This window comes from Onychomys torridus, chromosome 18 (genome assembly GCF_903995425.1).
Source record: "Onychomys torridus chromosome 18, mOncTor1.1, whole genome shotgun sequence".
Taxonomy (NCBI): domain Eukaryota; kingdom Metazoa; phylum Chordata; class Mammalia; order Rodentia; family Cricetidae; genus Onychomys; species Onychomys torridus.
The window spans coordinates 37694467-37703722 of NC_050460.1; the positions used below are offsets into that span (position 1 = coordinate 37694467).

General features: G+C 50.0%; 1 long non-coding RNA gene across 1 annotated transcript; it reads right to left on the reverse strand.

The window, feature by feature from the left end:
* Window positions 1-1599: 1599 nt before the first annotated feature.
* LOC118569296 lies at window positions 1600-8572 on the reverse strand. Its single transcript, XR_004943064.1, has 5 exons — window positions 8092-8572; window positions 3975-4106; window positions 3306-3531; window positions 2954-2997; window positions 1600-1752 (listed from the first exon to the last, which is right to left on the reverse strand). It is a non-coding gene; the product is annotated as an uncharacterized LOC118569296 (long non-coding RNA).
* Window positions 8573-9256: the final 684 nt, after the last annotated feature.

The following is a 9256-nucleotide window of genomic DNA, read 5'->3' on the forward strand; positions in this document are numbered from 1 at the left end:
TGGCCCAGGCCTCGGACTAGAGCCTGAGATTTATTGTATTCAAGGGGCAAACTTTGCGCCTTTCCCAAAGGATGCTTTGCTTCGGGACAGGGTTCCAAACGACTTCTTTTGCAACATTCCAAAAGTGGAGGGCGAAGCTGTCGGAGCAGAATGACCTTGTGCAGGCAGGTCGTGTTGTTTGGGAGTGTATGAGAGTCTTGGCTGCTGGGATTGTGAAGCAGCGGGGGTCAGGGCTGAATGCTTTGTGGACATTTTGGGCCATTGGGGCCCATGCAGGACTTTCTCAGCGTGGAGTTCTTGAGTAGCCCTGGACACTTGGACCAGGCTTTGGCTTCTCTTGGGCCACAAGGACGCCGAAGTGGCCAGCCTGTTGCTAGATCCAGCATGTGATTGATCACCTGAAGCGCCGGCTCTCAGCTCGGACACTAGGGAGCCCCAGGCCTACCATACCCTATGTTTTCTGCGGGCTTGCGCACTGACAGAATACCAATGGGCTAGTGAGCACCCAATGTCCCACCAGGGAAGATGCCTGCTGACTTTGCTTCTAAGCTCACAAAATGTGAGGGGGCTTAGCTTTAGATAAACAGTGGCAAATGTGACCCCCCAACACACACACACAAAGGCTCTGGTAATATTCCCAGAGATCCAGCCTCCTGCAGCCCTTAAAATTTTGCAAACTGGAAACTAGAGAAGTGGCATGGCCCCAGGTCATCCTAGCAAGCAGAAATAGGGAACCTCGCAACTGACTAGATGAAGCTTAAGGGAAACAAAAGGGGAAGTAACTTACACCCTCTCTTCTTGGATGTGTTGACAGACAATACAGCTCCCCTTTTTCCCCTTTTGAATTAAAAAAAATACATAATAAACAGTGAGCTGTTTATTTACAAATATAGTTTCCCCCAGACCAGCCATAGTCTGTATGTAAGTCACTAATGGACCTCGGTAATTTCCCTTCTGCTTTGGAAACATTGTTAGCTTTTTTAAAAGAAGGGGACAATGTACCTGTTTCTTGAAAACAAGTGGTGAGTTGCTGTCTGTGGACACATTAAATAATACTATGAAATAACCTTCTAATACATAAGAAGAGGCTGGCTTTCTCCTGGACTCTCTGGTTGTGTGTTGGGAGTCAGCGTCAGCGGTATGGCCCAGTGGGGAATATGAGGTGATAGTGACCCTCTGTATGTGTGTTTTGCATGGGAACACAACGGGAAATTTAATAACTGGAATTGGCTATGAATACAGGGGTGGGAAAAGATCTCTGTAAAACTCAGTTTCCAGAGCTTGGAGGCTGGTCTATGGGATGCCTCCTTCTTACAGGGATTAGGAAGCAGGTGTGGCTGTGTCACTTACTTGGGGCACAAGGCTGATCTTTTTAATTCAGACTTTCCTCCCAGTGCTCCCCCCACCCCACCCCCAGCCTCTGGTGAGAACAGTCCAGGTGAAGGCAAATCAAGTGTAAATCCTCCACACGACTCAGTGACTAGGAAGTAAAGCACAGAACACATCTGAACTGTGGCTTGGGTCTGTAAGTTCCTAACACTAGACAACTTACAAGGTGCACATAATGGGACCGACACTGCATGAGGGAAGCATAGACATCTTTTTATTATTATTATTATTATTATTATTATTACTAATGAACAAGAAATACTTTTGCTGAAGCATTCCCATGAGCTCAGGCATGAGATGTGCCTTCCAGGACTGGCTCTCAGCAGAAGGTGGACCCCGCCTCATTGGCTTGAACTTGGCACACTGAAACAAGACAGATAGTGGTTTTTCCAAAGGCTCTCATGTCAGCACTGAAATCAAAAGGGTCAGATCGCCTCATTCCACCCAGGTCAGACACAGTGCCCACCTCTAGGAGTAGAAGCCAAGCTGGTGTGCGCTAAGGACTCCTGTCATGGGCTGGCACAGAAGGGGTTAGCTTTCCATGTATGTTTTCAAGTCTGAACCCCCCTCCCCCACGCACACAGCTAAAGAAAAATTCAATAGATCTCATCAGAAAGTGGACCAGCACCTCAAAACTAGCACAGGGAAAACAAACGTGTTAGTGGCTTGGCCTCGAGACTCTCCTGACTCACAATGGCAAAAAGGCCAGTCGGCAAACAAAATGGAACCATTTTTAGTGAACACTTTTAGGGGGAGGGGTCTTTCAAATTTTAAAATTGCACCAACAAGTCTAATTTCTATGTTGTATCCCCTGAAGATTTCTACCCAAAAGAGCTTTTAAAAATTCTCAACCCCGAGAGAAAGACCTTTAACCTCTTCCAAGAGCTATTTAATAGCTGTCCCATGTGTTTTTTGTTTTCTGCGGTGACAAGAGTACGGGGGGGGGGGCCTCGCAAATGCTAGCTAGGTGAGCACTGTAAGATGGAGTCAGCTTCGAGGTGTGGTGTGTGTGTGTGTGTGTGTGTGTGTGTGTGTGTGTGTGTTGGGGCTGGGTGGGGGTGGTTCCTTTAAGCGCTTTAACTCTGAGAGGAATCACCAGCTCTTGTCCTCAACGCTTTTAACAAGAGAGGTGTTTGTAGCTGTCAGCCCCGACTTTTCCGTCTTGGGGGAGTAGAAGTAGCAGGCACCCAAAGGCACTGGCTGAGCAGCTAACATCTGAAACAGGCTTTCTGCTTCTCAAAGAGGAGGAGCTGGCAAGGTCAGCAGTAGTTACTGTGAATCTGCCCCCCCCACCCCGCCTCGGCTCTCCTGGGGGGGGGGTCTCAAAGAGGGTGCCTGCAGAGGAGCCCTGCAAGTGAGGTGCCAGGAGACCAAAAGAGAAATCACTTACCCCAACCCTTTGTTCTGGAGTGTGAGCTAGGGCATCAGAAGAAACAAAAGCCCCCAGAGAATGAGGCCTCCACTTCATTTGTATCTCCCCAACCCTTGCCAGAAAACCCAAGCTGGTTGACTGGGGACAGAAATAAATAAGTAAACGATAACTTGAGGGATCCCAATGTCTTACCTTACAGATTTTCTCCAAGTGACTGTGTGTGCAGGTCGAAGGGCCTGGAAAAGAAACAGGAAGACAAATGGGATAGGAAGGCTTGGGGTGGTGTAGGGTAGCTATATAGAACACTGTGCATGCAAGCTGGTGTGTATGTAAACAGTCATATCTCTACCCTCTGTGTGCCAGAGCACCCTTCGGGGATCCTGGTTAAAGCTGTACCTTGGCTAAAGAGGATTTATACTTATGGCGACTGAGTGTAAAGCAACTGTACCCACAAATCCTGTAACCTGGCTGCTGTTTGGCAAGCGCAAGCCAGGTCTTGCAGAGCTTGGCATCCTCAATCAGCTCTTTCTGTCACGATCCTTACCAGAGGAGGTCAGGTGTCTTCCTCCTTTTTGAACTCTGTGTCCAGCTCACGTGTCTCTGCCTTGCTAGGATGCTAGGATGGCGGCGTACTTCTTGGCCAGGCTACTGGGCCATAATGTGCAGCAGCAACAGCAACGGGAGGTCACTTTCAAAATGCTGACTTTGGAGGGATGAGGGTGGAGGGCCGGGTCCCAAAGGCCATGTGAACCATGTTCATCTGCCCAGACCTGGGGGAGAGATTTTAAGGAAGGAGCAATCATTTGGTAGGAAGCTAGCTGTAGCAGGCAGTGTATCCCAGGCAGATTCTTCTCTGTAGGGGTAGGGGAAGATAGTGAGAGGTCTGTAAGAGCTGCTGAAGGCTTACTCTAACAAAGCTGTAACAAAGGCTCCCTGCAAACCCACTATCAAGGCTCTTTCAAAAACCACACACCTAGCAGGCCTGTCCCTAGCTCCCAGGATACAGAGCAGATTGATTATTCTGAGAGGGGGAAGATGTCTATGGTGTGTGCCTGGCTGCCTAGGGCCCCAGCCTAAGAACCCCGTTATTCCACAAGCCTCTAGGGGCTTGCGTGCATGATTGTGCTTGGGCCTTTAGGGACTTATTTCTAGCTGATCTCCCAGACAGCTCAGCAAGGTTGAGGCCCAAGCCCCACTGAGAAATGTGACTTACTCCTGTTTGTCCTGGTAAGGTTGCGGGTTGTAGTCTGACTTGGAGAAGCAAGCCTCCCTGCTGAGTAAGTGGAGGAAGGCTCACAAATGGAGGAGGCTCCTTGGATTAGGTGGGTGTCTGAGTCAGTGTGGCCTGTGAAAGGAAAGAGCAGGCTGCTGTGGAAGAGAGGTCATCCCCATCCCCCCCACCCCAACCCCCCCTGTAACGATGAGGTGGGACCCAAGGAGACTAGATAGCCCATGACTTGGTCATTGCTTTAGCACCCAGAGACTGGCAGGATTGGAGTCTCCACCGAGCAGGTGAAGGAAAAAGAGAAAGAAACAATCACAACACACCACCTTAAAGACTAGAGCTTTACGTCCCCACACTGAAGGGTAAGCTCCAGGTGCAGCTCCCACACTCCCCTCCAAGTCAGCGGTAGCAGCGTGACTTCAGGAATTATAGAGTGGGACTCAGTGCACAACAAGCAGATAATGGTAAGTCCAGAGCTGGAGTTCAGGGCCAGGAGCAAGGACAAAAACTCCAGAGATGTTACTCCTCACGCGACAGGGTAGGTGGAGAGGACACAACTTTAGGAAAAGGTTTGACAAGTGCATGTGAGATATAGTCAGTGAGTGTCCCTCCCTTTTGGAAAAGGTGTCTCCTTTGCTAATTCAACCTAAACAGAAGCTCAGAGAGACTGACACCGACCTCCTGTCCAGCCGAGCCTCCCAGCTCCCCTGAGGTGCAGAGAGGAACTCCATTCCCCAAACTAACCCTCCTGACTCCTCACCCTCTTTCCCTTCTCCTCACATGTCTGGGCTGCACTGGGCCACCCCAGGAATGGCTGCAGCAGGATTTTCTAGAAATTTCTGCCAGTGAGAAAGTCTTGGTGAGGTTTCAGGAGGCAGTGAGTGGTACAGCACTGCACCCTTGGCTATATCCAAATACAAGTGAGATGCATTTTGGTAGATCAGTCCAATGTAGTTCATGAAACTTAATGTGTCTATGTCTTGTCAAATTTTCTAGTCAAAATGAATAGGAAAAAAACAATGTAAAGATCTTACACGTGGAGTTCTCATACAAAGACCCAGGTGAGGACAGGGACAGAGGAGCTAGCTGCAAACAGCATCGAATGAGTCCTCCTAAACCGCAACCTCATGCCACAAAGAAGAGAAAGAGGTGAAGCTGGCTTTGGGTGCTTGCATGAGACCCTGATAAAAGTAGATGGGTTCTAGCTAGGGAAAAATCTTTAAAGCCGTGAAGTTTTGGGGTTTTGTTTTGTTTTTTCCCTTTCTTTCTTAGAAAACACTCGTTTTCATATACTTGGGCTGCTGGGAACAGGCCAACCTCCTCCTAGCTTACCTCGTATTCTGAACAACCTATAAGGGCCACCTATGAGGATGCTAAGGATGCCATAGTAATGGATACGTTTTCTGATCCTGAAGAGACCTAATCTGAAAGAAGAGGGTTCTCCTCCTTTCCTGTCTATTTTGAAAGCTTACAAGTTGGAGAAATCCCAGGTTCTCCCACCAGGTGTCTTGAGAAGCAGGTCCCTTCAGACCCCAGTGCTGTGGATGGGGTGGGGTGGGGTGGTGGAGGGCAGCAGGTGTAAGGACCTGTTTTTCTGGTCACTTTGGGAGAGCCCTGGTCTTTCTTCTACCATGGAATCCTAGAACTCTCAGAACAAGTGGACTAGGCCACAGAGCCATCCTACCTAGGGCCAATGTCACCCTTTCTCTATCAGCAGGGTTTCCTGGTCTCTGATTTATCCGAAGCTACCCTATTTCCAGAAAAGGCAACTGACCGCTTTTTTTTTTTTTTTTTTTTTTTTTTTAATTTCCCTGTTCCCAAGCCCTGCCCCACTCCACCACGGACTTGGTAGGAAAGCTCTAGAGCCGCGAGGAGCCCTGCCTCTTGTTCACTTTTTCACGGCATCGGCAGGGAATGTGTTCCCAGGACACTTAGGAACAGGACATTTGCTTCTGACCTGCATGTTCTCTTGTTAAGCTGCGCCACTGGGATGAACTGCCCACTGAAAGCAACACTAGTTGCTAGTTCAGGACCCTACTCAGGGTGCCTACAGCCAAAGGTAGGCAAAAAGGGGTTGTCCATGGGGAACCACTGAAGAGAAAATGCCACGTACTATCCCATTCAAAAGATGTTTCGGTTTCAGGACCCTCTGGCTAGCAAAGAGAAAGAGAATCCCATGGCATCCTCTTACCTGTTGAGGATACTGTCCTTTCCTGCAGCACTTCTTGGCCATCCCACCATGAGTGACACCCCACTGCCGGGCAATTAACTCTGACATAACAGAAGTATGGAGGGGGTCCATGGGCTTCACAGACAGGGAAGAGGCCACCCAGTGCTCCGAAATAATCAAAAGCTTTAGTGCTGCTGAGCAGAGGACCTGCTAATCCCAAGCAGGTCAAGTGTGGGCCACACAGCCTATGTCCACACCACCCTGGCAGGTACATCAGAACCAGATGCGTGCTGGTGCTATGGGCTTCCACCCAGGAGCTGAGGTGCTAGGCAGATGTCTTGAGCAAGACAGGCTTCAATCTCTCTGCTCCCAACACTCCCAATGCTCCAGAAAGCCAGGATGTGAGCAGAGGTATATCACAAGATAAACTGGTCCCTCCAACTGCTCAACTGCTCAGCTCGCCTGCTTCCTAGAGGTAGAAGGACCTTTGGAAGTCGCTTCCCCTTGTCTTACAGTGGACTCGAACAGCAATTTAATTTTCTCCTTTGCTCCATGCCTCCCTCACACACAACGGAGCATGGATTTCCACTTGGGGGTAACAAGCAGTGCCAGATGGCCTCCTGGAAGAAGCAGGCCCAGCCACACAGTAGCCTTGCAACTGATAAACTCCTGACACTTTTCCCTCTTCAGACAGCCACAATGCTCGTACCTATGACTCACCAAAAGCCATTTCCACCCACGAGCAAAAAAAGAACACTAAAAACATAGCACCAATTCTTTATTTTCCTCTTTGCTGTTTAGTTTCAGCATCTTTCAGTCTCTCTCTCCCGCTCTCCACCCCCCCACCCCGGCAGGCATTACTCCATCTGAAGTAGAAATTAAAACAACTTGTTCTTTTAAATGGCCTCCGGTTTTCACCATTACCAGACTGCTGGAAGAGAGTGTACCCTCACATTGCCCCAATTCCACTTCCCAACCAAGTCGGTTGTAACCACCACCATCAATTACACTCTGCATAACTTGACAGAATCAGAAATCAAGGTCCCATTATTTAGCAGAAGTAGCAGCGAAGTTTACTGAAAGAAATGAATTCAACATTGACCAACGAATACACACCAACTCCTTAAAACCGAATCTCTAGCCTTCTAACTTCCTGGGGCTGTAAGGGGACAGATGATGTAAAAATCTTAGGCAGCCGATTTTAGAAATCACTTGATTATATTGACCGAATTTGAAGTTCTCAACTATAACCATAAGTAATAAGGTCGTTAATAGGCATAATTGGTATTTTGTTGATCCACGTAACTGATACTTTATTAGTGACCCAACTTAGTTTTGAGGCAAAATACAGGTGGTTCAGAATCTGTAAAAGGAAGCTAGTCATTTTCAGGCATCTTTCCCCAGCAGAAGGCAAAGTGCAGACAGACATCTGTCTCACACATTCGCTCCTCGGCTTTTTGGTACACTAAGAATAAACACTACAGATCTAGGTTTTGATGTCTCTAGATGAGGTCATAAAGTACCGTGTGTGTGTGTGTGTGTGTGTGTGTGTGTGTGTGTGTGTGTGTGTGTGTGAGAGAGAGAGAGGGGGGGGGGGGAACTGGGCTGAAGATTCGTGGCTATCATGCAAGCTAAAAGCAGCGAAGAAACTTAGTGTAAACAGAAAGAACGGCCCCACTCGTAAGACCAAGTGTCTGACCAAGTTCACTTTCCACCCCTTCGCAGGAAAAGGGTCACCCGCTGAAAGCGAAAGCTCTGGGGATTTGAAAGAGCACCCGGCAGGCACTCTGGGTTCTGGGGCTTCCTCTCAGCACTCCCACCCACACCCCCGCTTCAGAGTCCTCCGCAGGACTCGGTGATCCAGGGTGCCCAGTGCGGGCTAGCTTCCGGACGCTCTCCTCGTCCCGTGCTGGCTCCTCAGCACCCTGAACTCACCCTGCACATGGTCGGTCCACTCCCTCCAGGCTGGAAACGGGTCCGAGTCGGGCAACTCTGGAGGCCACGTCTCTGCAACACCAACCCACACTGCAGCGCTGGCCTAAGTTCGGGATCCAGAGGAGCCTGAGTCCCGCAGTAGCTGGCAGTCGGGGCAAGGAGGCGCTGGGAGAGCCGCAGCCTTGCAGCCTCCAGCTGGGTTGCCGCTTTCTTATGGAAATGACCCGCACCAGCCTGCTGGACCCCAGCGGGTCCCCAGGTCCCTAGTCCTGCTCCGCTAAGCTTTCCCTCACCGAAAACTCTCGTCTTCCGCCTCTTACCCTGGCGGGACGGGTGGGGACGAGCTAGCTGTGCGCCCCGGCCGCAGAGAGCCGGCCGGGTCTCCCCCTCGGCCCGACGAGCTTCAGCTCGGCATTAAATATTCATAGCAATCGCTACTTTCTTAAAGGGGAATCCACCGCGCGGGAAAGTTCCCAGTCAAGGGAACTCACAAAGGAAGGTGTCCGCTCCTTCTAGTCCTGCGGGGTGGCCGGGCGCGCAGCTGCTAGCGCTCCGACCGACGGAGAAGTGAAGGACCAGAGTATCCGCTCGCCTACTGTCAAGACATTGCTTGTACAGTGTAAGGGGAGAGGTGAACTTGGAAAGCTGATCCCTCCTTACATAATTATTTGAAAATGAGTGGTCACACTTCTAACGCTTCAGGGTTTCCAGGGCCTTTCGATATTTTCTTTCATTTCATGATTTTAAAAGGAGGATGGTTTGACTTCACTCGGGCATCATCGGCCCCGGGGACAAGAAAGTTTGTCCTCTCTTGTTGGAAACAGGCACTCAGCGAACTTACAAAACCTCACATTGAGAAACCTTTTCACTGGAAAGCACCTGCACCAAGTTCTGGAAGGAAACCTGGGCTGATGTGCAGAGCTGGGGCTTGAGGGCTCAGAACCTTGTGTGGGGTGAGCGTGGGGAGGATTGATCTGAACCCCAGCTCCACTACTCAATTCCAGGCCTCTTTCTTCCAGGGCTCAGAGGGCCTGCATAGTGTGCGGTCCCGGGGCTTCCTGAGGCTGAAACCCATCTGCTTGACTCCTGAGCCGGGCCCAGGAGAAAACCGAGGTGGGAAAAGGAAAGGAAGCAGCGAAAGTTCTGGGCCCGCTGCGGAGGAGGC